We start from the raw sequence: 27,929 nt of genomic DNA on the forward strand, positions 1-27,929 counted from the left end.
GAATGTTTCTACTACAGTAGTAAAGACTGGATTGTGAGATGTGCTTGGAAAAGCAATTCTTGCACCTGCATTTGCTATAGGTAACCCCAGCCTGATGTATCAGCTGAGCTGATGGGGAGCATGCTGGGGAATGAAAAATGGGCTGAAGAAGGTATGGGACAAAATAGATTAGAAAATGCAGCATTTTGTTATTTTGAGTCTGACTGTACTGAGAGCCAAGGAAATGTGTGTTCTGTCCACCTGTAAAGCTAATCAAGTAAGATGAAATGACATTAGTTTTACACAGGAATATTATAATTACAATAGCATCAACAGCAAGAACAGCAGCAGCAATAATAATAATAATAATAATAATAATAATAATAATAATAATAATAATAATGAAGGATGTAATTAAATTCTTTGTGAAGCTTATGCTGGGTAAAAAAATCACAGATTTAAACTGACTTCATTTATTTACAATATTTTCTTTCACAGTCTCCTCTACTTTTAATATCACAAAACCTCAATTCTTTTAGTGGGATGTTGCTACTTCTGCTTTATTTTGAGCTTTTCAAAGTATTTATTATTGAAAATTAATTTTAGATAGGAAATGCAGCTCCTTTCTAGCCATCAAAACTACCTTTATGAAATTAAGCAACAAATAAGAAAAAACTTTGAACTAAATATATAATAAAAAAGTCTTTTCCTCTTATATTCACATCTTATATTTTTACTTTTAATGTTGTCTGGCTTTCTAACTTGGTTTTAATCTGCTTTTCAGGGTTGATCTCAGCAACATCACTGTGTTAGAATTTGTGCAGACAGCTATGACAGAACCCTGATAACTGGTCTCTTTTCATGCTTGATGACTGGTACTGATTCCTGGTGCATCTTCTACTAAGACAGTAGAGTCCGTTGACTTCAGCTCAGCTCAGTTAGGCTGAGCTGCTAGTGGCCAGTCATATCAGCCACTGATTTATTGTTGCTCTGCACTTTTCTCAGATGCAGCTTAAATTGGATTATCCAAAAGCATCCTAGACTGGATGTGTTGGCTAAAGCCCATTGCAGCACTCACAGAAGTCCTCTGGATGGGAAAGCACTTACAGGTATATCAGGGGGTTGGTGCCTTTGCACTGAGGAAGGTTTCAATGTTTAATTTGTATCGTTGCTTAGTTGGCTCATAGTGAGTCTGAGAATCCTTAACTATTTATCCTTACAGCATCTCTGAGAGTTAGGGAATTGCTTTTCTCACTGTTTTACAGCTAGAGAGCCGAAATGTGCTGCTAACCAACTTTCCCAAGGTCACATCAGAAATCTGCAGTGCAGAAGGAAGCTGGCTAGAGCCCTAACCTCTACCAGTGTGATCCTCCCTCTACCAGATACAAAGCAAGAACAAACTAAAACCTAAGCCTCAGAGGGAGTTTTTCAGGATGTTTGGCAGCATGTTGTATTTCTAACTGTTTCTATTAGTTAAAGTTTTTCCTTTACACTTAACCTAGATGTTCTCTGCTGCAGCAAAGTCGTTAGATCTGTCCTCATTGACTAAGGAGAATTATTTGTCCCTATCCTCTTCATAGTAACTCAATGTATTTGTAGAATTGTCATGCCTCCCTTCAGTGTTCTTTTGTGTAGTCTGAACATGCCCAGTTCACTTAACCTTTTCCCACTGATCTTATTTTATCTTTTTTGTTGCTCTCCTCTGAACTCTTTCCAATTTGTCTGTCTTTTTGAAAATGTTGTGCCCAAAACTAAATGCAGTAACCCAACAGTGGCTTAATCAGTGTCAAAAAAACTGCAATCCCCAGGAACAATAAATCAGGTAAGGAAGGCAAGAGACTGGCATGGCTGGTTAGGGAACTGCAGGTCAAACTAAAGGAAAAGAACAAATGCACAGGCAGGGGAAACAAGGACAGGTAACCTGGAAAGAAGGAAGGGCATAGAGATGAAATTTGGTTGGGTAGGGGTGGGGTGAGGAAGCCCAAGGTGAAGCTGGAACCGAATCTGGCAAGGGACAAAAGAAAAACTAGAAGGGCTTCCAACAGTATGTGAGCCCAAAAGGGAAGGCCAAAGAAGGTCTACTGCCCCCAATAAACAGTGCTGGTGAACAGGTAATAACAGATGAGGAGAAGGCTGAAGAACTCAACTGGGGGAGCACAGACCCTCCCACTGTAAGTAAAGATCATGTTCATGGCCACCTAGAGAACCTGAATAAGTTTATGGAACCCAATGAAATGCATTCCAGAGTTCTGAGGGAAATGGCTGATGTAGTTGCCAGCCTGCATCCTATGATATTTAAAAACCCATGGTAGTCAAGGAAAAGCCCCAGGTGACTGGAAAAATGGAAACGTACCTATCTTTAAAAAGGATTGAAATGAAGACTCTAGGAACTACTGACCTGTCAGCTTCCAAGCTGTCCCTGGGAAGACCATGGGACAGATCCTCCTAGAAGCTTTGCTGAGGCACATGGAAGACAGGGAGGTGATTCAGGACAGCCAGCCAGCAGGTCAAGTCCTGCCTGACCAATTCATTGACCTTCTGAGATGGGGTGACTGCATCAGTGGACAAAGGAAGGTGGCTACAGGTGTAATTTATCTGGTCTTCTGTAAGCCTTTGACAGAATCCCTGACAATATCCTTCTCTCTAAATTGGAGAGAGATTGGTTCAATGGGTGGGCTGTTAGATGGAAAGTTGCTACCCAGAGTGGTTAACCAGAGCCACATCATCTACTATGGTTACATACACGGGATAGCAGCCAACAACCCAGAGTCCCAATGACACCAGTGACAAGTGGTGTCTCTCAGGGACCAGTGTTATTAAATAACTTCAATAATGACATAGATGAAGGGACCAAGTACACCCTCAGCAAATTTGCAGATGACACCAAGCTGAGCAGTGAAGTTGGCACACCTGAAGGACAGGATTCCATCCAGAGGGGCCTGGACAAGCTCAAGAACAGTGCCAAAAGGAATCTCATGAGGTTTAACCTCCAGTGTCAGCACAGGCTGGGGGATGCACAGGTGGAGATCAGCCCCACTTAGAAGGACTTGGGGGAGCTTCTGGGTGAGAGGCTGGACATGACCCAGCCATGTGCACTCACAGCCCAGAACAGAAGCCAAATGTGTCCTGGGCTGCATCCAAAGCAGTGTGGGCAGCAGGGTGAGGGAGGGAATCGTGACCCTCTGCTCTGCTCTGCTCTGCTCTGGTGAGACCCCACCTGGAACACTGCATTCAGCTCTGGGGTCCTCAGCACAGGACCTGCTAGAGTGAGTCCAATAGAGGGCCACCAAGTTGATTTGCAGTCTGGAGCACATCTCCTATGAGGAAAGGCTGGGAGAATTTTGTTTGCTCAGACTGGAAAAGAGAAGACTTCCATGTGATCTGTTTGTGGCCTTCCAGTACCTGAAGGGAGCCTACAAGAAAGATGGAGAGAGAATATTTACAATGGTATGTAGTGGCAGGACAAGGGGGAAAAGTTTTTACTAAGAAAGAGAGCAGTTTTGATCAGATACTAATAAGAAATGTTTTATTATGATGGTGGTGAGGCACTGGAACAGGTTGCCCAGAGAAGCTGTGGATGCACCATGTCTAGCAGTGTCCAAGGCCAGGCTGGATGGTGCAATGAGCAACTTGGTCTAGTGAAAAGTGTCCCTGCCTGTTGTTTCACCTGCCCATGACAGAGGGGATTGGAACTAGATGATCTTTGAGGTTCTTTCCAACCAAAGCTATTCTATCTTTTTATAACTACATAAAAACCCAAAATAATTACCTTGCTTGTTTTACATGTGATGTGTCTATTATCACAATTCAATATAAAACTTGTCTTTGTTTAAGTGTGCTATTGTGATTGTATTTAGTCTTTACTTTACAACAAAGCCAATACTTTTCATGTAGCATTATTCTTGCTAACATGCTATTATTTTCCATACCCACTGACTTGGTAAATATACTTCACTTATCCTTATTACTGTTACTACTTGCTGTCTCTGACTAATCTGAATTGGAGTAAGTCTTGTAAATTAAGGTGGATAGGGTCCATTCAGATTTGAGTGGACTACAAAGCACCTGAGAGTGGATGGAAAAGAGAAGTTCATGGAATTTGTTGAATTACTGCTGTTTCACTAGCATATTACTGAGCTGTGGCCTCTGCTTTTAAATCCATTATAATGTTCTTTTTTCAAATGTCCCTGCTAAAGAGCTAACAATTCCTTGATTTTTCTAAACAAGACCCATGACTGTAAGAAGCTTAGACAAAAATGTCTTTGTCTTTTTTTTCTTCTTGACCAGTAGCAGCCTCTCTGCCAAAAAATGTAGGGATAAGAAAGAAACATCAAAACAATGCTGTTTTAGATTGGGGATTTTTGGTGTGAATCTCTCAAGGGTCACTGATACCATCCTACAGTGGACTTGTCTTTATTGAATCACATTTCATGTATTTTCAACGAAGGTAATCTCTTAAACACATCAGGGTCATATATGGTAAATATGCCATTCCATGTCTATTTTACATATATATAATAGTTATATAATCTTTGTCCAGTTTTAATTACTATGGTAGCTTAATTTGTGTCATATGTCTGTCTTTTAACCTGTGGTTAGTCATTACACAGCTGCCAGTTCTCTGTCTTCTAAACATTTGTGTTTTTCTATGGTGTGCCAGTCCATAATAGTTCAGCCTTGAAAGTTGCTGCATGAATTAATAGTTCCCCCTGGTGACAGCTGGTATACAGTGATTTACATTTCTCAGCATTTACCCAGATTTTAATTTATTTTCTCAAAATATTGAAGATTAATATTTCAGTTATTAACCTAAATATGAAAGGACAGCCTGCTCAACGCTGAATGTAAATATCTTGAGCTCATATCAGCTATTATGGAGAAAAAAAATCCTAGTTAGATATTAGAAAACTAAGCTCCAAGAGAGCCGCTGAGACGATGTAAACCAAACATCTTTGAGTGACATATTTGCCTCCATCGTTCACAAAAGGCCACAGCCTCAGCCAATTTTTAATCACACTGTACTTCAACATGAGGCACTGTAACTCAGAGTAGAGGGAGAAGGCAGTTTGTTAAGAACTATAAATCAAAACACTCTATATCACACTACAGTTGATTTAGCATCCTTTTGTTCGAGGCTGCTAACTGACACTCATCTAGCTGGGCCCTCATGAAAAGAGAATGCGTAACTGTGTTAATTATATTCCAGTTATTGCCTACTGACCTTTAACATCGTGGGAAAAACAGAGAAGTAGTGTTTCCTTCATCTTCAGTTAAAGTGCACTTTGCCGTCACAATGTCTCCAGTAATTACCTTGTGTTTTAGTATTTCGGAAACTCAGCAGACAGCGTGGTGTATTTGGAGAGTTGGATCTGATGTTAAGGAAGAGCACCCAGAGCATTTGCAGAGATCTAAGTGATAAGGACCACATAAGGCTGATTTAGATAGCATTTTGAGTAATTTATGCTGTAACAAAAGAAAGCCCATAACAGGGTGGTGGCTTGGACCCCCTTCATTGTCATGGCCGAAGTTTTGCTCCTAGTCCAGTTTATTCCTTTTTGTCTTTATCGCCGGATAAAGCACAGTCACTTTTAGCTGCCTGGAGTGAACAAGACTATGGAAAGCAGTGTATCACTACATATACTCTTGCCCAACAACAGTGCATAGTGTTGGAGTGTCTCAATGCTGCATCACAGTCCAGGATTTAACAGGAGAAAATTCCATGTGAGATGCTGTGTCTGTTCCTTCTGTGCACAATTTACTGGGGAACTTAAACTGTGGACCTGTTTAACTCTCCTAACATCAGAGTTTCTAGGCCAACAACTAAGTCAGCTACAGTGCTTGCAGTGCTCTGCATTGCAGGCAGACCTTATGATTTATGAAATTTAAAATGTTTTTTTCTAAGACATAGCTTTTATAACGGTTGTCAAGAAGAATGTTGTCAAAGATTACAATTTTATTATTTGGTATAATAAAAACTTTTTTTTTAAATTTATTTTTCTTTCTTTTTTTTATTTTTTTTATTTTTTTTTTTTGGAAGACATAAACATTTCAAAGTGTTGCTAATTCATTAACTGAAAATTCTAGAGAGCTGCTCTGGCTGGCCAAGGTAATACATTAGTGACTTTTCCAGCACTGCTCTGTGGCAGTGATATTTCTTGGGTAGCAGTGTGGTAAGCTGCTGGCAGCAGGAGAGCAGGAACAGGGAGGGAGGTCTTACACTGTCTCATTTGTAAACCACTTTTTTAAAATCAGGGTTGCATGGAGCAAAGTTCCCTGTTTCACCCAGATGATAATTTTCAGTGCTAAGTTCCCATTATATTTTTGAGCATATTATATTTTTATCCTAGTATTTTGGTTTATATTCAAAGTATCAGAACAAATTCCAATTTCTTTAATTAAAATGACAGATATACATCAAACACCCAAGGTAATTTTTAAAGATGACAGATTTTGTTTATGTAGGCTAGTTAACCATTCTAGTCTTTGAATATTGCTGTTAGGAGGAAGGAAAAAATACAAATTTTAATTTCTTACTGAAATTTGGACTTTGAAAACATAACAAAAGAAAATTTTTCAGTAACTGTAGCATTTTATGCCATAAAATTTCATTAGATATAATTAAACCTGTCATGTTTAAAAACTCTGTGCCCAGCTTCAGATATCTTTGTTCTCTCATTCCTCCTCCATTGATGTTTCTTCCTCTCATTTCTTGCTTAGTATCTAGGGCAAAATTTCCCAAAATTTACTAGTCAGTACTTGCATCAGGAGCACACTACTTGCTCACAGTATAACTTCTCAGTGTAATACTTACTAACCTCCATATCAAATATTTGCTACAAAACCAGTAGGAAAAATACTTTGATGCAATTATTTTACCCTGTTTTGTTGTAATACGATTAGATTATTTAAGGATCTTTCAGAAAAAATTACTTTCCAGCCTGCTTAAATACAAGAAATTATTCCCTCCTAATAAAGGTGTGAATATTGGCAAAATAATGAAGCCATTTTTTTCCTTGAAATTTTGATTATAAAAATAATCAAAAAGAAAATATTTTTCAGTGGAAATTATTTGTGTTTTGAAAAACTCCACAGACCCTATAGTCCTACTTTTTCTGAGCTCACTACTGGTTATTTATGTTTGTGTTACTCAGTGTAGTTGTCATCCAAGCTTGTGTTGCGTGTGTAATATGTATTAAGAGAAATGTGAAAAAAAGTCCAATCTCTCTGATTTTCTCCTAAAATGTAGAAAAGTCCAGTTTTCCATAAACTACAGAAAAATACTGTTTGCTTCTCCAGCAACTCCAAGACATGAAACTCCCCGTGGCCTTAACCCAGAGGTACTTGTCTTTCATTGCAGAGTGCTACTCTTCCTTTTAAGGCTGCTTCTATTTTTTGTCAGTCACTGTTTAAAACTTAATCACTCTTCCTGTTTAAGACAGTTACCCTAATGCAAAAATTACCAGTCATTCCAATCTTAAAAAAATCAGTTTGTTTCTTGCACTATATTTCATACCTTCCATTGTTCTATCCCTTTTCTTCCCCACATCCACCTCCTCCAGCTTTCCCCAATACATGAATCACTTTCTTGTAAATTATCACTGCTGTTTGTCACTCAGCCTAACCCTGAGAGAATATTACCCCTATTAGAAATGTATGCATTTTACAGAGCTATTTGGGAAGAATGTGATAAATAAAAGAAAATGGATATTTTTACCACAATCTGCCTGCAGAATTCTCTTTCCATTGCAGATGTATGACAAAACACATTGCAATCAATGGAGTTTTTTCAGTCTAGTTATTCTTTGCAAGTGATAGATATTATTATTACTATTATTAATTTTCATTATTTTAATTTTTGTTGTTGTTATTGCTATGAATATTATTAGGAAAAACAGTTTTAATATTTTTCTATGCAATTTAAGTAACAAAGCAAAAGTGTCTTGTTTCTATCACAGAAGAACTCCCCTTTTTATTGTAGTGTTTTACTGTTTTACATTATAAATATATCATAAACAGCTTTTAAGGTCAAGAAGAAAGGAAGATTTTCTTTTCCAAACATCTGTCAGCAACTACATGGAAGAGAAGACAGTACCAGCATAATTTAGGGTGCTTTCACTTGGTGAAAAATTTTCCTTGGACGCTATGTCAGGACACATACTTTAAGTAAAACTTTTTCCAAGTGCTTTATCTTAACACTGTATGACTTTGCTTCTCTTACACTAATATTTTTCATTTTCCTTATTGTATGAGGCTACAAATATGTCAGAAAAGGATCATAAATGTTATTTATTCTTCTGGCATCCAGGCCTCATTGAGATAAGAGTGAGCAGTTGCCACTCTGCAGATGGCAAGAAAACTGGTTCCAGGTTTTTGTGTACCTGGATGTCATTGATGGCTGTGCTGGAACACAACAAGTTAGGAGGAAGCATTAGGTTTGGCAGGCAGAGTGTGGTTTGACACATGTCCTTTTCTGTCAGGGGCTGCCATAGGACAGTAATAACCACATCTATCCAAGGGACTAAAAAATTATTTTCAGTTCCCTCCTCCCATCCCCCACTTTGCATTTCGCATAAACATACAATGAAGCTGTTGGTTCTGTTGAGTCAGAAAAAGAAAAATTATTGAAGAATATTAAATCTGAACTGATTCAGTATAAATGCTCTTAGATCCTTCAGTAAAATATGCCTAAGGTGTGCTGGAATTATCTCCTTGGTTAGGAACGACATGCAAATATAATATATAAAATCATAAAATCCTATTAATTGCAAAACAATGTATCTGAAGGGAAGCAAATTTCTGCAAAGAAAGTAGGCTTTAAGCTCAATAGGAAAACTCTGACACTAACCAAAATCTGCATATCTGCAAATCCATAACCCTGTCACCTGGCCAACCCAATGAGGGACCCAGGAACCCAGTGAAAACTGAAAGCATTCTGAAACTGACATCCTGTCAGATAACATCAAGATCTGTAAAGGCGCAACATACGTAAAGGGGGACCTCTTCTCAGTCTAGTGGTGAAAAACAGCATAGGTAGATTTCAGTGCACAAAGTCCACTTACTGGGTAAGTTATGCCTTTTCCAACTTCATTGGAAGATATGAGATATATGGCTTCTTCCAATTAACCTTTTTAAAGAATTCTTTCTCTTCTTATAAGAATTTTATAGTTACATTACCATATCTGCGTAAGCCTGCTTAATTGCATTTGTAAAAGTAAACAGCACTAGAGGGGAATTTGGAGCCTTTTAGGGTAGGTCACAGGAGTTACTTCTGAAGGCCTTTTTTTACCTTTAACTGGGAAGAGACCTGGCTAAAGACTTAAATGTTTACATTCTATATGTTAAAATGCATGAATCCCAACCCTCATGTCTCTTACATGCTGAAACCGTCATAGCTGAAATACTGTTGCTTATAATTTTATTGTAAATAAGGCATATAAAAAGATTATGTGGGATCTACAGAAGCCACTTCTGCTTATACAGCAGGTTGCTTTATAGAAGTGTGGTTATATTGCCAATGTTCTGTTTATTGAAAAAAAAATTATATTATTATATTGCTTCATATTTCTGCTTGTCTTCTGAAAGAAAATAGTGGATTGTGGTGCCAAAGGAACCTTCTACTGATGCAGAAAATTGTGAGATATCACCACCATACAAATGGTAGTACAGGACAAGCTCAAATTAATAAATAAGAAATCGCTTGTGAGGTAAGGAAGACTTGTATTTTTCTGTAGAGACATGTTGGTATATTATCTCTCCATAAAAATTGGACTTTCCTGGAATTGATTACAACAAATACATTTATTCTATAATAAAAAGAAGTGATCAGAAAACTACATTTTCAGAGCTGAATGAGAACTCTATGCAGACAACTTGCAATAGAAGCGCACACTAGAGTAGTATAGTAATAATATAGTATAATAGTATGCACAGTAATTTAGGAAACTGGTTCTGATATTTAACTGACTTTATACCTTCTAGAGAGTGTCAGCTTTATCCCCTTTTTTCAGTCATGGAGCTGCTGGTTATAGCTTTATAGCAAGGTCTGATTATCTAGAGTTGCTGTATATCTAATAATCTATATCTAATAAGGAAAAGAAGTTCAGGATTTTTTTAGCAATGTATCTTCAGTCTGAAGTGATTTCAGAATCTCGTTTAGCTGTAAATAAAAGCTTGTGTGAAAGTAAGTAGTTTTAAATTCCTTTGCTTTTAAAATTTAGAGGATATGGGGGGAAATTTATGAATAAGAAAGTGTTCAAGGAACCAGTCTGGTCCAGATTTTACTTGTTCTTGATTTTTGGTGCTTGACCAAAATGTCTACGCCACCATTTTCTTATTTAGTGGTTATTTAGTGGTCCTTTATTTTCACATTTTTTCTATTTTTATGTAAAGATCCACTACAGAATATTCAGTTCTCTAAAAGCACAAATTTCTTTCTGGAAATCCTCTGCTCATTACTGAGTAGCTAGATAGGTAGGATGGATTTCTGTTTACATAAAAATAAGCTGAATGTATTTATTAATGTACAACCTGACAGCAGAAGATTTCATATCACAGAATCACAGAATTAATCCGGTTGGAAAATAACTTTGAGGTCATCAAACCCAACCTATGACTTAATAGCAACTTGTCAACTTGACCATGGCAGTAAGTGCCACATCCAGTCGCTCCTTAAACATCTCCAGAGACTGACTCTACCATCTCCCAGGGTAGCCCATTCTAATATCTAATCTCTCTTTCTGCAAAGAAATTCTTCCTAATGTCCAGCCTAGACCACCCCTGGTGCAACTCGAGGCTGTGTCCTCTCCTGTCAGTACTTGCCTGTTAGAAGAGACTGACCCCCATGTGGCTACAATCTCCTTTCAGGTAGTTGTAGAGAAGAGAGAGAAGGTCTCCTCATTTTCTCCAGGCTAAACAACCCCAGCTCCGTCAGCTGCTCCTCACAGGACTCCCTCTCTAGACTCTTTACCACCTTCATGTCCCTTCTCTGGACTTGCTCCAGCACCTCAATGTCCTTCCTGAATTGAAGGTCCAGAACTGAGCACAGGACTTGAGCAGTGGCATCATCCGTGCTGAGAACAGGGGAGCAGTCACTGCCCTGCTCCTGCTGGCCACGCTATTGCTGACACAGGCCAGGATGCCATTGGCCTTCTTGGCCACCTGGGCACACTGCTGGTTTGTCCAACTTAGTGTTGACCAGCACCCCCAGGTCCTTTTCTGCTGGGCAGCATTCCAGCCACCTTCTGTATGTTTTGTGACTTTGTTTTTTTAGTTCCAGCTCCTTTCTAAAGCACAGCAAAAAGTAAGTAGCTGAACATCAGCATTTTTCATAAAAACTTATTTTTTAGGCTTGTCAACAGTTTATATTGAGTTCTGTACTGTTATTTAGTTTCCTAGCCTTCTACATAAGATTGGAAGCAATGAAAAGCACAAGTTCTGATACTTTTTTTTATTATTATTATGGTATGTAATGTTGGGGAGTGTTCTTAATCAGTTGTAGTTGAATGGATTTAAGTTATGTATGTCCCATTCCCCCCTTTATGTTAAAAGTGGTTCTGCCCAGGTTGTCTCCTCCCCTGAACCCCTGTCTGTTTTCTTGTAACCTCCCCTGTTGTCCTAGCAACCAAATGTATCCTTTGCACTGTTCCTCCCTGGTGCCCTGCCTGTCACTCGGCAACCCGTCCCTTTCCTCGAGAACCTTCTCTCCAGGGGGTCGAGTGATTGGTTCAGGGGCCGGGGCTCCTCCCCAGGATACCCCAGGTTGGTCAAGCCGGGTTGTCAATTCCCCCATGCCTGTTACTCCCTGGTCCTCTATTGGTTGGAGGCCAGGCCCCTCCTTTGTACCCACCCCTCTTTAAAAGTGGCTGTACCCGTGTGGATTTTGTCTTTGCCTTCTGGACATCCTCGCTCCTGTGACTCCCTATCCCTCAATAAACCCAGTTCCTCCAGGAGTCAGAGTCCGCCTTTTATCTCTTCTGCCAGAGCTAGCCAAGGCCTTCTAAGGCACACGATCTCTGTCACAGCAGATCAGAGTGTGTGCTTTCAGCACTGCAGCTCGGGTGCCATCGGGCTCGGCTGGGCCACCCTGAAAAGGGACACACGCGGCTGCAATGTAAGAAGTGCTTTTTAAAGCAAACTCATCTTTTATTTATCTCACCAAAAAAATAGCCAGATTTCTGTAGAGTTCAGCAGTGAATATGCTGAGCTTTGGAAAAAAAAAATGTACATCTTGCAGCTCTGGACAAAAAGTTACGATAAGAGTCACCCACTCACTTCAAAATACGGCCTGTAGTATGTTGTGGTAGACATTTAATCAGTTTGGTTAAATCAGTGTCTGTTGTAATGTATCAGTTTTGCCGCTGAATTCACCTGGTTGAGGATTGTACTTTGACTGGTACTGTTTTACTATACTTGAATTTAAAAAAAGTTTTGTTTAATGCTTGATGATGAAGAAATATTTAGTCAGTGGGCTATTGAGGTTTTTCTTCACTGATTACAGATCTTTAGTAGAGGTGGTGGGTAAATGCCCCACAGTCTTTCATGCAGTAGACACACATGCTCTTAACTTGTTCTGATGTCATCCTCTTTGAAGGAAGTTCCTGGAAAAACATTGATGCAAAAGATATGTTAAAAAAATCCATGACAAAATGTCACTGAGAATCGAACTCGTGTAAAGGTCCTTAGAGTGGTGGAATATAAAGTGAAAGAGATGCTGTCACTCTGCTTTTATCTCTTTGATCTCATGTTCAAGACTAGTATAGGCCTGCAGCAGTGCTTAAACTATAGCACAAGAGCAGCTATTGACCATAGCACTATTGTGAACCTAATACCATTTATTTGATTTAGCTTTTGCTGATTTTGAACACTGACAAGATTTCTGTAAAGATAGATCTAGTAAAGGTTTCATTTGTATTTCTCAGGAAATTCCCCTAATTCTCAAAACAACAACAATAACAACAACAGCGACAATAACAACAACAACAAAACCAATCAACCCACCAACTAACCACACAAATTAAAATAAAATCTCACCACACAAATTAAAATAAAATCTCACCCACAAATGTTGAAGAGTATATACAGGAGTTTGTAATAGACATGACAGAAAAGGGGAAAATTTATTTACATTTTCTAATTTATTTCCATAACATGAGTGGAAATAGCAAAGATGAATAATAGTAATTCACCTTCTGATGCATAGAGATATTACTGGTATTATTCAGCCTGGAAATGTGGATTTTAAAATAAAATATTCTGTTTTAAAAATCTATGGATTTTATTTGTCCCAAAACTCATTAAAAAGAAAAGAGAGTAATTGCAGAATACATAGATTGGTCTTTCCAAAGAGCGACTTTGGTCTCTGTTCTGTGATGATAAATTATGTCTATGGTTTGGTATCTAGGTCAACTTCAAGTCAGTGGTAACACTTGAGTATTAACATGATTCTGTATCTTAAGTTCAGGAGAAACAAGCCATCAACTTTTCAATTGCAGGTTTCATCCCTTAAGCGAAATTAACTCGAAGTGAACACATCATGGTGAAATGGTCTTGCCAAGGCATAATGAAGTATCAGAATAATACATACTGGAGCTAAGTTTTGCCTTATGCAGTACTGGAATCTTAAGCCATGGGGGGAACCCAGAAAAATTTTGGACTTCTTTTCCTAACCTAGTTTGAAATGAAGTTTCCAGCTAAGGATTTGTGAGTTAAAATGAAGAGGCATGCATTATTTCCTGCCACGTTTTTCTGTTACTTGTCTATAAGTAAATCATGATTTTATGAACCTCAAGTTGCACTGAATAAGCTGTGGCAAAGAATAAGTCTCTTCCCATTCATAAGTACAGCTTTCCAAATTGTGGATATATGTCTGCTTCTGCACTGGAGGTGGGGGAAAGTTGGTGATTTGACTTTTATGTATAAAATATTTTTATGTACAAAATATAAACATAAAAATTGAGTGACTAAGCATGTGTTAGCTGTGAGACATGGATGATCCTTGAAAAATATATGTTTGACTAATTTTCTGACCTGTACTGAGTTTACTTTTTCTACTTTCTGTGCTTTACATTGTTAGATTATAAAATTCAGTGATATTGATAAAGACTAGAACAGTGTGGTGTTGACTGAGGCAATGAAAACTTTTAAAGGTTTGTCTTACATCTCAAGTGTTTCCTCCTTTTGATTCAGTTTAACATGGGAAAACACACATATCCTGAGCATACTTACCTTTAAAAATAGATATTTTACTGTATAGCAGCAAAAGAAAAAGTAACATGAACTGTATTCTACACAGAGATGTGTATGTATTCCAGTCTGCAGTTCATACAAGTGTACTGTAAAAAAGCACAGCTGAAAATCACCAGTCACTTAAAATGTCATAGTCTAGAGTATGCCTGAGTTGTGCTGTCAGTATGGGAAATGAATTCAAATAATAGGTGCCATTACTGTAGCATGAAACTATTAGTTAAAGTTCACGGTTCTTGACTGGATCACTTAAACCTTTATTAGAAAAAAAAATGAAATTTTGAATGTTCTTATTTTCTTCCTTAATTTGAGCAGGGGCTCAAAGTTTAACCACAAGCATCTGGAAATAATTTCCAGTGCTGTGCTCCTGGTTCAAGTTTGAAAGAACAGAAGGCAAAACTCCCTGAGCATGGTGCTAACTAGTATCGTGGGGGTGTCAAACTTGATTTGAGGTAGATTGACGTGTCATTATTCCTCACATTCCAGCTTCCCTTTTAATGATCTGCACCTGAGCTCTAGTGTGTATTTTGTGACACTTATTAGCAATCTACAGGTCTGAGAGAACTGTTGTTTATCCATCTCTCACCTGTTAAAATGTTAACAAGACGAGACGTGCCACAGTGTCTGGTGCCAGCTGAAGGTCATGGATGGAATGAAGAAGCCCCTGACATCTGTCTCTCGCAGTGGGCTTTGCACTGTGCTTCACTGAGAACAGCAGGCTGGGTGATTTCTCACCATTAATATCAATGGGTCCTGAATGCCGGCTACCGGCACACATTCCTCGGCTCCAGGAGTGGAAGTGTGCAGCTATTAACACACCTCATTCACATCTGAATTAAGAATGTTGAAACGGTTCCACATGGCAGATAAACCAAAGAAGTCATTAGGCTTATTCTTGTCCACATGCGCTCCAGCGCCTGATGGCAACAGCCCCCCACTGTTTTAAATCAAGACTGAGACTCAAGGCTCCTGAGTGTCAATCAACATGGACTAATCTTCTCTTGCTCTTATTTTTCTGCTTCAGTACAACTAGGTCCCATTGAGTAAATAATTTATTTCCATGCTGCAAGATATTCATTATTCTCTAGTATTAATGGCATTTGCATTTTGGAAAATGGTCAGACCATTTCAATTAGAAATTTTTTAGGATGGAATAGATGATGCTCATGTAAAAAAGTTTTAAATCATAGAATCAGATTTTGTGTTGAAAGGAACATTAAAGATCATCTAGTCCTGAATCCAATCCACTGCCATAGGCAGGCATGCCACTCAATACTCCCTCTCCTCTCCTCTCCTCTCCTCTCCTCTCCTCTCCTCTCCTCTCTCCTCTCTCCTCTCCTCTCCCTGTGAATCTGTCTGCTCCCCTTCTCTTCCTTTTCTTCTATCTTATTTTCCTTCTTGCTCTTTCTTTATTTTAATATTTTCTATGTAGTGGCTTCTTTTTCTGTGTTTTTATTTTGCCTTTTTTTGTTTGGTTGGTTGGTTTGGGTTTTTTGGTTGTTGGTTTTTCTTTATTTTATTTTTTTTTTCTACTAGTAACATTTTCTTCCTTTTGAAAATCATTCAGACATTTTAGTGCATGCTGGGCTGTCACAGACACTAACAGCTTGCTGAAAAACCCTTCCATTTCTTGTGGAGCACATGAAACGATGCTGTTCAGCAGAGACAGTGGAAACAAGGTGTGCAGTCCTTTCAGTTTTTATTTATGGCAGTGGGGAGCGTATTGCTGGAGGTACTAAGAACAGATTTACTTTCTGAAAGAGTCAAATTTGTCTCAATTGTCTCTGGATGGAAACCCATCTATCCCAATAGCCATGGAAACAGCTCTTCTGATCCCCTGCTACTTTGTGTTCTGAAATATTCGTCTGTTTCATGAATGGTTAAACAACTTCATTCTTAATCTCATTAGTATAAGGCTCTCACGCAACACCCACTGAAAACAGCTGAATGGCATTCCTGAATTTGAGTAGATTTTAGTTCTGACACTAACAAATGTCCCACTGGCTTAGCCTTTCAAAAGGCAGACAAATGAAAAATAACTTTAAGAACTTCTATCAAAAATAAATACCATTTGTTTTCGGAGGTCTGATTCTCAGAGGTTCCCATTGATGTAGGCTATAGCAGGCTTTGGAATATGACATATTTTTATAGGGTTGTTTCTTTTAAAGCCAACTTCAAAACATTTTTTTTGTTTGTTTGTTTTGGGGGCTCATGGCTATTTAGAACAATCTCCCAACATCTTGCAAGTTACAGCTGCAGTCCTAAGTACAGTAGTGGGCAATAAATAGGAAAGATTAAGTATTCTGTAGCTGGGTTAGAGCAGAACAACAGCAAGAGACTGCTGCATTCTTTCAAAACAAACAAAAAACCTAATTGGAAAAATTCATTTATATATTCTCTTACATTAGATGGGGCCACTGAGTGAAACATTCGCTGATGAATTACTCCTCTAATCTGTGGAGGGAAACCAGCTACTGGTGAATTAGAGTTCTGGAACAGAGCCATGAGAACTAAATGGCTAAAAATGAAAACAGGCAAACATTTGAAGAGTATTCTACAGAACACAGATCTTTCAACACCTCCCCCTTTCCATGGCTAATTCATTGTCATGGAAACTGAATTTATCAAAATGTTCTTGTTCACTCCTAGTGACCCAGTGAGTCAACTTACAGAGCTGGTGAATGGTAACTCAGGCTGAAGCAATTTTTACAAATGATATGCAGCAGTTCATAAGTCAGTAAATTTTGAATGGCATCATTGTACTTCCCAAGTAGTTTTCCCTAGTCTCAAAAGACTCTTTCTGTCTGCAAGCTGGCGATGTCTGAAACACCTACTAATAAGTTAGCATGGGTGGTATGTATGACTATAGATCCTTTTCCCCCCCTCTGCTCTCCTTTAATGTTTTTCTTCTTACCCTGTGAATTGATGCTAAAATTTTGTTGTTTGTGTCATTTCTTTACTTGATACATTTTTCACAGCATTTTTCTCTGTTGCTATGTAGCCCAAGGATGCAAAAATCCTTCATCACCTCATGACAAACATCTCTTCTTATCTGTTACTGAAGATAGGTGTTGACTACCAAGTGTAATGCACAACGACTACTGTATGCAGCCAGCTCTGCCAAATCCAAAATAACCCTGGAACTCTGAGTGTTTTCACCATGTCTCAGAAGGTGGGGTTGCTTGTATTTCTTCATCACACATGAAAATTGTCATATAACTATTTGGAAGGTTTTTCACCTGCCATGTCACTTTCAAATTCTGTCAAGGTTGATTTTTCTTTTATTTTCTGTTAGCAATTAGTGAATTGTTGTCATGGAAACCATACTTCATATGATTCTTGAACTTAAATGGCTAAATGTGATCAGCACCCTTCATTCTTTAGCCTTAGCAGTTGAAGACTTCTTTGTGTATGTGATCTTGATTACAGAATCACATAAAATATCTATAAACACACAAAATAATAGCAGAAGGCTACATCAATTAAAATGGAGTATTCAATAATTCATTCTTTAATTAAAGCTCTTCCTTTTCCTATTGCTGTAACCTTTCAAGTGTTAAAGCAGATATAAAAGCTAATAATTTGAATGAAGTATCTTTCCTGATTAGCAGTTTGTGAAACAATAATGAAGAAAAACAAAAAATGGATATTTAAATCCTTTTACTTTTACTCTTAATGCAATGAATGGAAACAAATATACTTTAGAGAAAATATTTTCTAGAAGATAAGTCTGTATCTGTTTGTGGATAGTATGCATTCATGTACACAAAAAGGGATACACTTGTTTCAGCATTTTGTTAGTAAATAGATGAAATTACTTTGGAAAAAGGGAAGGATATGTCCCAATATAAGCTCAATAAAAGACACATTTGAATTTGTTCATCCACTAATTTTTTTTAAACTCCAAATCAAAGTCTTAAAACTTTATTACAGAGGCTGTATTTTTCGATAGAAACTACACCAAAGGATTAATATATTGCATTTTTTTTTTCATGTGAGTGGGGTTTCCTCCATTTAGAAATATTCCTGAAATATTGCTTCATCATAAAGATCTGTGATCATTGAAGAATTTCTAGATCTATTGCTCTAATAGTAGTGGCAGAGCAGGTCAATATAAACACTTGTGTGAAGTCTCCTATTCCAGATCCTAATGTCTAATAGTAGTGGCAGAGTAAGCTGAAGCAGGTCAATATAAACACTTGTGTGAAGTCTCCTATTCCAGATCCTAATCCCATTCCAAGTTATCTAGATATTGCTATTTTTGTGTGCATGCGTGTGTGTGTATGTATGCACATGTATAAACACATTCAGAAAAACAGTTCTACATATAAGAGCTATGCAGACATAACTACAATATTTTAAATTCACTGTTTGCACTGGTTCAATTTCTTTGTCTAGATAAATGGTTCGTGTGGTTGCATGTTCGTGTCCTTGTCTGACTTGAAAATGCTGAATGGTCCATAATCAATAAGAGTTCAAGCTATTTGAACTTTGTAAGAAATTATAAGAATCAGACCTGGGCATGTGAAATTGTAAATGTCACTAATGAATGCTAACCAGTATACAGTGATTTTTGAAGACTTTCCTGGTGCTTGATGCATGGAAAGAGTCAGTCTTGAAAGGACACTGTACTTATTAAGCTTTTCAAATGCCTCTTTGGAAAACTAGAACTAAACTAAACTATTGGTTAATGTAGCTGTTAGAGAAAAATATAGTCCAAAAGCATGATAAGACAATTTATTCACTGTGGAATAAATCTGAATTCAATGTTATTCAATGTTATTTCCCCCTATATCTCCCCTCATATACTGAAGACTCATTACTTGGATTCAATAATTTTACACAGTAAAGATATCTGTTTGCTTTCAGTTATACAAAACCAAATAGAAATTATTCTAGCATGAATTTGCTGTGTTCAGAGGTTACTTACAAAGAAGCAATTGTGAAGTGTTTTAGTGGAAAAGTGTGCAAGTATTAATATAGCATGTTATAATAACATCAAGCATTTAACTGAATGCTTTTTTTTGTGAAAAAAGGAAGAAAAAATGGGCTAAATTGTCTATTTCTTATACTTGGGATAGTAAATGTATCTGCCGTAAAGCACCATAGTTATAAAATTTAACGTGTTTGCTGAATATTTTGGTTAAACTTTGAGAGAACAGGTAAATATTTCATATTTACCTCTGTCTACCTCATATTTACTCTCTGTCTCTGTGCTCACTCAAGTTCTAGGAAATCAAAGCAATTATTCTGAAAACCAGGTCAAAAGCAGTGTGAAGCCACAATTTATCTCATATTAAGACTGAATTCCATTGAAATCCATGTTATCACACCAAGTATGGCATTTCCGAGTAAATTGTGAATGTGGGCTTTATGCTCTTTTTTAACTGTTCTCCTGTGTTAATGCGTCAGATTACTTTTAATTCTTATTTCTCTAGAATATGTCTTTCAATTACCATCTTCTCCTAAAATTTGTTAGAAATACAATCTACACTTAAAACTTTTAAAATCAAAAAACTAGTATCAATAATTGTATAACCCTTTATACATACACGTTCTTTCCTGAACACCTCCAGTACATATTGGTTTTCTAAAGATTTGAGTTTAACTAACACTTATTACTAGTTGCACAATGTATTTGTTTTCACAAATGTGTGAAATTCTATCTGGGTTGTTTTTTTTGGGTTTTTTTTTTTTCCATTAAAAATGTACAGAACAAAAAGCATCAAATTACTAGTTTGTACTGGAGTGAAACATTTGACCTTGCATTTGTACGGGGTCAAATAGTTCTACAGAACTGTTGTTGTTATTAAAGCAATATTTTAAAGAGAATATTATGGAAATAAAAATACCGAACATGATTCTTCAATATGTACAATCAGGAAAAAAGTTACTCCTTAAAATCAGATGTAAATGTAATTTAAAATTATGAAGTTAAAAACCAGATGATTTTCTTTGTTGCCCAGGATTCCTGTGGGGTATTATTTCAGTCTTGTATTCTTTTTAACTTTTTTATACTTGGAAAGACAATGGAATATGACAGGTTCTTTGACAGTTTGCTAACACAAATTAACCTCATTTATGGGAAAACTGGTTGTGCGTGAACATCTACTTTTGCAGTGCTTTTCAAGACTATCTCTAAATTGCTGAATTTCTGGGAGGTCTGCTGCCTAAATTTTAAGCATTCTGCTGAGTAACAGCATTTATAATGTAACATGCATCTTATGATAGGCCTGCATATTGATGATTCTATAATATTTGTAGAGGAAAAAGAAGAAATAAGACATGCTTGATATGTTCTTTCAAACTAATGAAAATTCATTGCTGCTTTGCATATGATTTCATCAGGTAAGAGAGTGGGGTATTTGACCATGGTTTACTCTTTAATTCATAAAGAATCAAATCTTAAGAGATTTGTGGTAGGAATTTCTGTCATAGAAATAATATTAGTCTAAGGGAAATATGTAAGATAGTATTTTTTTCTTTCTAGCCTGAACAATGAATAAATGACTGTTCCCATGAACAAGGAGAAAACAGGAGAATCTGACCTAAATATAACCCCTTTACAAATATTGGTAACCAAAATAACTCTTAGGCTATTATTATTTTGCTCAATTTAATTCTTTATGGATGGAACCTATTTTATAATTAGGTGAGAGGTACTATATAAACTGGGTGAAGATGATGAAGAATATCTAAGAAATCCAATGCTAGTGGGCTTTAAAAAGCCCATTCATTTATTTGAAAATAAAATTATAAACAAAAGGGCCCAAGCTCCTGTCTATCCACCTTCTAAAGTCATGTGTATTTCTCAATTCGGTTTAAGATATACTGGTGAAAAAAGAAACAGCTATACAGCAGAAGATAATACAAAATGTTATACAAATACCAATGCCTATGTTTCTTCATCAATAGTTTTGGATTTTTTTTTTTTTTTTTGGTGTAGAACCACTGGTGCTGAAGTAAGGACCACAAAATTTTCATGGAGGGTGGGGACAAATGCCATATTATTGTCTCTACAATTTCTCTACAATGAAAAATTTGCAAGTGTAAAGAGAAATATTAGCTCTGTGGTAAACAAACAAACAAATAAAAATGCTGACTTTTTCTTGAGTACTCTAAGCTTGGACTGAAAATTTTCACTTTAGGCTACCTTTTGTGAAAAATTTTGCTATCAGTTTTATTTGTTCTGGATGACCTACATTTATGGTGGTAAAACCTTTAATGTGTAATCACATAATCATGTTTTCTGTACATGCCGCATATGTTAAGAATAAACTATTTTAGGTGCATATCAAAGCATTACAGTATGTTTATGGATTATTTCATGCTGTTAAGGTAAAGTTAGATTCCCTGTTTACTGTGGGTCCACTTGTGTGAAGGTTACAGAGGGAGCCTTTGAAATCTCTAAATATAGCTTAAAAGAGTTTCTCTACATCTAAAATGTCATGACATTAACATCCAGTATCTTGGGATGCTCCAAAGTTAGAAACTGGGAAACTGATCCTTTCCAGTGGTATAGAGCTCTAATTTCTAGCCTTACAACTATTCAAAGAAACGGACCTACCTTCTGACATTTTAGATAAAAAAAGGGTTTTTTCTGAATCCAGCTCATTCTGTATATTAGGAAGCCATATTTTCTGAGGAAGAATTACTGATTTAAGAAGGGTTAGAATGAATGACTTGATGTTGTATTTAATTAAAAATAATAATAAGAAAAGATCCTACTCATTCTTTACAAGTATCCTATAGTTCTGACTTTTATAAGAGGGTCATAAAATTATATTAATTACTCAAAATATATAAACAATATATTATAATCAAGTTCATGTTTATAAAAAATGGACTTACTTATGTAGTCCTTAGTGAATCTAGGGTTTGAAGATGCAGACATAAATGCTTTTTATGAGCAGAGAAAGGAGATATTATTTGTTGCTATTAAGAAATAAGTTCAATTAAAGAGAATAATTCAGATGTAGAGTGTGCTCAGTTTTTCTTTGACCCAGTGCTCATCAGTAGTGATTGTCTGTTCTGGGTTTTTTTTTTGGCGGTGAAACTGAATGTGCAATTAATTGAAGATATGAATATAAAAAGAAATTTACTTTCTCAGTGCTCTTCAGTAAAGCATTTCATTGAACTGGATGACAAATCAGTGTCTGAAGTTTTGTGTCACAGCCTGACTGCTTTTCCATTTAGGGCCTATTTCACACTGACTGAAAAATGGTAGAGTGGTTCAGCTCCATTTGCTGAATAACCTGGAGGTCCTTAGGGGGAAAGGGGAAAAATCTGCTGTGTTTCAGAGAGTGTTGGATCTAACTTGAATTCTTGGCATGCAAGTAGCCTATTTCTCTTGCTTGCAATAACTTACATTAAGCCTGGCTTTGACTATTGTGATGGGAATATCAGACACCTCCCCAGAGTAACATTTTGCAGTACAGCAGGAAAAAAAAGCAGTTATCTGTCTGTTTGCACAGAAAATTATATATACATTTCTGAGCTGGATTGATAATACTTCTTGATATTGCACATGCCAGTTTACGGAATAGAATTCAAAACCAAAAATTTCAGAATTTTCAAATGTACTACCATTTTTCTGCCTGAATATTTTGGAAAGGCCTTGTTTTTAAAATATGAATTTTCACAGCATTATGACCATCATGTCATGGATGACTATGGGACAAAATGGAGAAAACCAAGATCTTTAGTTTATATTAATACAGTCCAACAAAATTTCAGAAACTTATCTACCAAAGTTCATTTTAATTTATACCAACTTCACTATTTCCTACATAATGTCTGCAAAAAAAAGCATAGTATATGTGAATATATAGGCATGTTAAAAAATTGCACATAAAAGGCATAGAAATAGACACATATATCAACTGCTTTAATGTACAGCAGTTTTAAGAAATTCTATGTTATATCTATAGTTGATTATGTAGCAAAATAGACTTTAATGTTTTGTTTACATGAAATCTAATTTAATAATGATCTATAAAAATAATCATCACTAACAATGACAACTCAGGAAAGACCAGCATTTGAACTGCAGAAAAACTGGAATATTTAGAGCTGGAAAAATCAAGAAACATTTGAATTTAAGTGAGTAGGAAATCTTGCTAGATAGTGAAAGCATGCCTGGTTCAATAAAACTCAGATGTCAGTTGAGCTGTTTTATTTTCCTTTTACACTTTCTTTTCCTCCCTCTATTACCTTATTTCATATTGTCTTCTTTCTAAATGTGAGGTTCTAAATCAGTTATTCTTAGTCATCTAGCAGTTCCGCAAGACTCTTAGAGAGGTAAGAATGGATAAAATTGGATAGACTTTTTTTTCTCCAGCTTTTGCTTCTTGCTGACAGATGTTGAACATGATCTGAAGTGAATTTTAACCCTAAAGAAGCTTTATAGAGAAATTCTGAGATAACCTTCTTATAATGAGTTCACTGTTAACAATTCTAAGCTGTACTTTCACATTATCTATCATGGCTTATAGACAAAGAATCCTTATAATTCTCTCCAGCCAGTTCAGCAGATCTGACAGTGTTTTAGCTGTGCTGATGTGTTTTTCCATGTAATTGGAGCATGGAAGCATCCTTCACTGATATTTTTTGCTCCTGGGAGGCCTTGCATAAAAAGAGGATTGATCAAATGGTCTCCTACAGGGGTGCCATTGCTTCAGGCTGGTCATTTAGGGTGGCCAACCTTAATATAAGGCAAATATGGGGCAGATAAAAATAAAAAAGAACAAATGAAGGTAGCCAGAGGCAGAAAAACAGCCAGTTCATTCTTTTGTTATAGCTGTGCTTCAAGCATCAGTGCTTGTAAGAAGCTCCAAAGTGGCCCTAGGATGAAGCTCTGTAATTGCAGGCAAGCAAGGCACAGATGTTAGCTTTTATTAAATATCAACAGAATTTGGTACTGCCAACAGCCCATTGCTGAAGGAGAAAGGAGGATAGGAAGGAAATTCCTTCTTTGAGATGATTTCATGCTTGCTGTCCTTCAGACCTACTCATCAGACCTGTCATTATGATCTGTGTGCCTGACAGAGTCAGGCTAGGTATGAATACCTTGATAGCTTTATGCACTTGAGTTCTGTGTATAAGCTTTTGCTCATGAGCTCCCAGCTGTTATTACTGAAAGGTACAATTCCCTCTTAAGTCCAGTGTGGTATCTGTCATCCTTATGGATACATCTTTACTTCCTTGGAATGCCTCAAAAGTCATTAGACACTAACATTTAGGCAACTGAATCCTTCTCAAAATCCTAAATGGATTCCTTGAGTGGGTGAAGGCATATATTAGAGACGCTGATAACTATGCAGGAAAATGGTCCTCTCTCCTTTGTCCTCACAATGAAATGAAGAAGATTTAAAGAAGGAGGCAAAAACATTGAGCCTTTATCTTCTTTCTGTCATTAGCACTTTGTAGGTTTGGTGGCTTTTTTAATGAAAAACAAGTTGTTAACTTAATTTAGAGAGAGATATTATTGGGTTCTGGTAATTTGCCATGACATGGCTTTATCCAGCTGCAGAATGGATTTGTTAAGGCAGATTTACTGATGCACTTGGACTTCTCTATATTTTACTCAGTGGGTACAAGTGAGATTTAAGAATATCTCTAAGATCTTAAATCTTCTTCCCCTTCACTACATTCACTGGACCAAACTAGTAATTTAGAAATACCAGTCTTGTTCATTTAGGTTATCCCTCTCTTCAGATTATATGAATAGCACTGTGCTCAGAACTTTCCCTAAGATCATGCAAACAGGAATTTTATATAAAGTTATTTTACTTTGTGTAATTCAGAACATTACAATATTGAATTGCAAAGCATTGATGACAACTTAATTGGTTTTAACTTGTCAATGCACCCACACAGTTCTTTATTTTTTCAGACTGACCACATACAAGCTGCCTTTATGCTGAAGGATCCCACCCCGAAGTGGCTACGCAAGAGCCATTACTCAAAGGTAATTGTAGAGTTGAAAGGTATTCAGTGCTAACAACACAATCCCTCCCACCTTTGCCTCCCCTCCAGTCCCCCAAGGTGCTACAGGAAATGCTAGCAGCAGAGATTGTCCCAGGAGACATTGCTTTGCTTTGCAATGTTCATGCCAAAAGACAGCATTATTTTAGCCTGAAGTTCTCTTTTATGACATGTACAGATCAGCATAAAGTACTCTGCAAAATTAATTGAATTCTCCAATAATTGTTCTAAAGCCAAATACCATACAGAGCCTTAAGATATATATGCATTTTCAAATGTCTTTGTAGCCTGATTTGGACCATTTACTTCACAAAATCTCAGCTAAAGGCTGAGTGCATTAATGAAACTGCGATTCAATGTACATTTTTTTTTCTTTTCTGCTTTTCTTTTTTTTTTATGTGGATGCTTTTGTTTTCTGCTACAGTGAACACGTTTCCAAGGTTTACTTGATTTGTCCACCTGTTGGTGACAATATGAGCAAGGATGGGAAATAACAATGAATAGATATGAAGAGAAAGAGAATTGTGTCGAAGAAGATTAGGGAGAAGTATACAGACACAGCAAATCCAGTTTGATAGTTCTAGGAGATTTAATAGAGCAAGGAAATCAAAGTTTAGTCTTACAAAGCTGTCTAAACTGGGGGCAGTATTCCTCTGCTGTGTTCTGGCTCCTACTGCACAGGTTCTCTGATTCCATCCCACACTGAGGGGGTCTGCTGTCAAGGATGTTGTGTCAAAATTAATGAATGAATTCACTTTCATTTAGTATGAAAAATGGATATATCTTCTAGAACATACTGAGAAATGAGACTGGTCAAAACCAGTTTGGACCAATGAAGATACATTGAGTTGAACATTGGAGCACTCAGAGGATCACAAAGAATTCAGCTCCTGATGACACAAAAAGATTGAGAGATGTGTTTCTTCAGAGATAAATTCTAGAGTGGATTTGAGATATTAAACAGTTGATTTGGTGGCGAAAAAATAAGGGTAATTTGTGCATAGTAAGAATTTTAGTTGGAACTGTCCTTGTTATATGTTATTCCTTCCATCAATGGCAGGAATTTGAATGTAAAGTACCAGAAATTATGGACTGTATTTACATTAGTAAATACTTCAAACCAGTAGGGAAGGATCAGCAGATCAAAGCGGGACATGTTGGAATTTATGTCATATATGAAGTCTGGAGTTTCAGCTCTACACTGGATTTAACATGATTTCCCTGACTAAACATATCAGCTCTGTGTATGGCTCAAATCAGCCAGAAGGACCAGTCACTGTGTCACATCCTTCTGTTGGTCATGACATGAAGGTACATTTGATGCATACATCAAGCCACCATTTTATTTAATTTCTGTTAAAGAAATCAGCTTTGCAGTGACTGAAGCTACTTTGAGCTGAATTGCATGTTTTGCTCTAGAACAACAAGCAATAGAAGAATTTCTTAATAAATTAATAAAAATATATCTGTTGTTCATATACCGCAAGGTGTGTCTAGTTACAACCCCAACTTCAATGAATTTATATTCAATATTTGATTTTTCTCCATGTGTCTATTCTACCCCAAATAAAATATTAAGTACGTAACAGGTAGTACATAAATGCAAACATTTATAGACTCATAGGATCATGGGCTGGAAGGGACCTTAATTTTTTTATTTTCCACCTCCCTGCTGAGGGCAGAGATGCCACTCTGATACAGAAGCATTTTATAAATGTAAACTTTAACTGGGGTTATGTTAAACAATTTTTTAAATTTCTTTTGCTTCATCTCTTTGTGTGTATGCATATAGTGTTTTTACACTTTTTAAAATTAAGAATTAATTAAATTTTTCATTTGAAAGAAAAACTGTACTATGTGTTGCTAGTACTGTTAAGTTACAGATGTAGCAGAAGAGTAAGTGGTAATATTATAGGTTTATGCTTTTAATTTATTAATTTAGCAATTTTATTTTTCACTGCTGTATGTTCCTCTCATATTTTGCATTCTAGATGTTTTACTATGCTGTTTTCCCCTTCTTTTTAAAGCACCACTAATTCACCTCAGTGCAGCAATAATCAGTAACTGGGAAGGAGTTTGGAAGGAGAGGGAGGGAAAAAGAGAGCTATTGAAGTAAATGAAGCATTACCCATGACTGCTGCACAAGCCAGTGCCTGTTTCTCTACTAGCATGCTATCCCCTCTTCTGAGCATTTGAATGATAACTCATTTCCCAGATCATTCCATGCTCAAGGGCACTACTTACCTTCACCACAGAGAGAATTAGCACTGACTGTTATAGTTTTGGAAATACATAGCAATCACTTATGACAGAAACTCAGATTTCAGAATCCATTAATGAAGACTGACAAATCTGAGCTCAGAGATGGTGGCCCAGAGCTGCTAGATTTGCTGTTCTACACAACTGATTCATGGAATCCCTATGTAGATTGTGTTCCCCTTTCTTTTTCTGTCTTTTTCCTCCTTTCCACTAGTCTTTATGATTTGATCCACTTAGCCTCTCAGCTGTATTACCCTTTTTGTTGATTGCATTGCTTTCCTTACCATTCTGTTTGGATATTTTTTTTGACTCATCATATCTTAAAAAAGAAAATGCTTAAATGAACTATGTTTTACAGTTGCTTTGCATCAGCATGAACTCTTTGTTTTTCTTGTATGTTGTCCAGATAGCTGCTTTTGTTTTATTTCATAGAATCATATTCATAGAACAGCCTGGGTTCAAAG

At 36.7% G+C, this 27,929-nt stretch overlaps 1 long non-coding RNA gene across 2 annotated transcripts in view; it reads left to right on the forward strand.

Annotated features, from left to right (window-relative positions):
- Positions 1-27,929, forward strand: part of LOC121337301 — a 74,067-nt gene that overhangs the window by 8,820 nt on the left and 37,318 nt on the right. For both annotated transcript variants that reach the window (XR_005952876.1, XR_005952875.1), the window contains exon 2: positions 25,115-25,189. This is a non-coding gene — a long non-coding RNA (uncharacterized LOC121337301). The remainder of the gene's footprint in view (positions 1-25,114; positions 25,190-27,929) is intronic.

Source organism: Onychostruthus taczanowskii, unplaced genomic scaffold, assembly GCF_017590055.1.
Source record: "Onychostruthus taczanowskii isolate IOZ18803 unplaced genomic scaffold, ASM1759005v1 scaffold26, whole genome shotgun sequence".
Lineage (NCBI taxonomy): Eukaryota > Metazoa > Chordata > Aves > Passeriformes > Passeridae > Onychostruthus > Onychostruthus taczanowskii.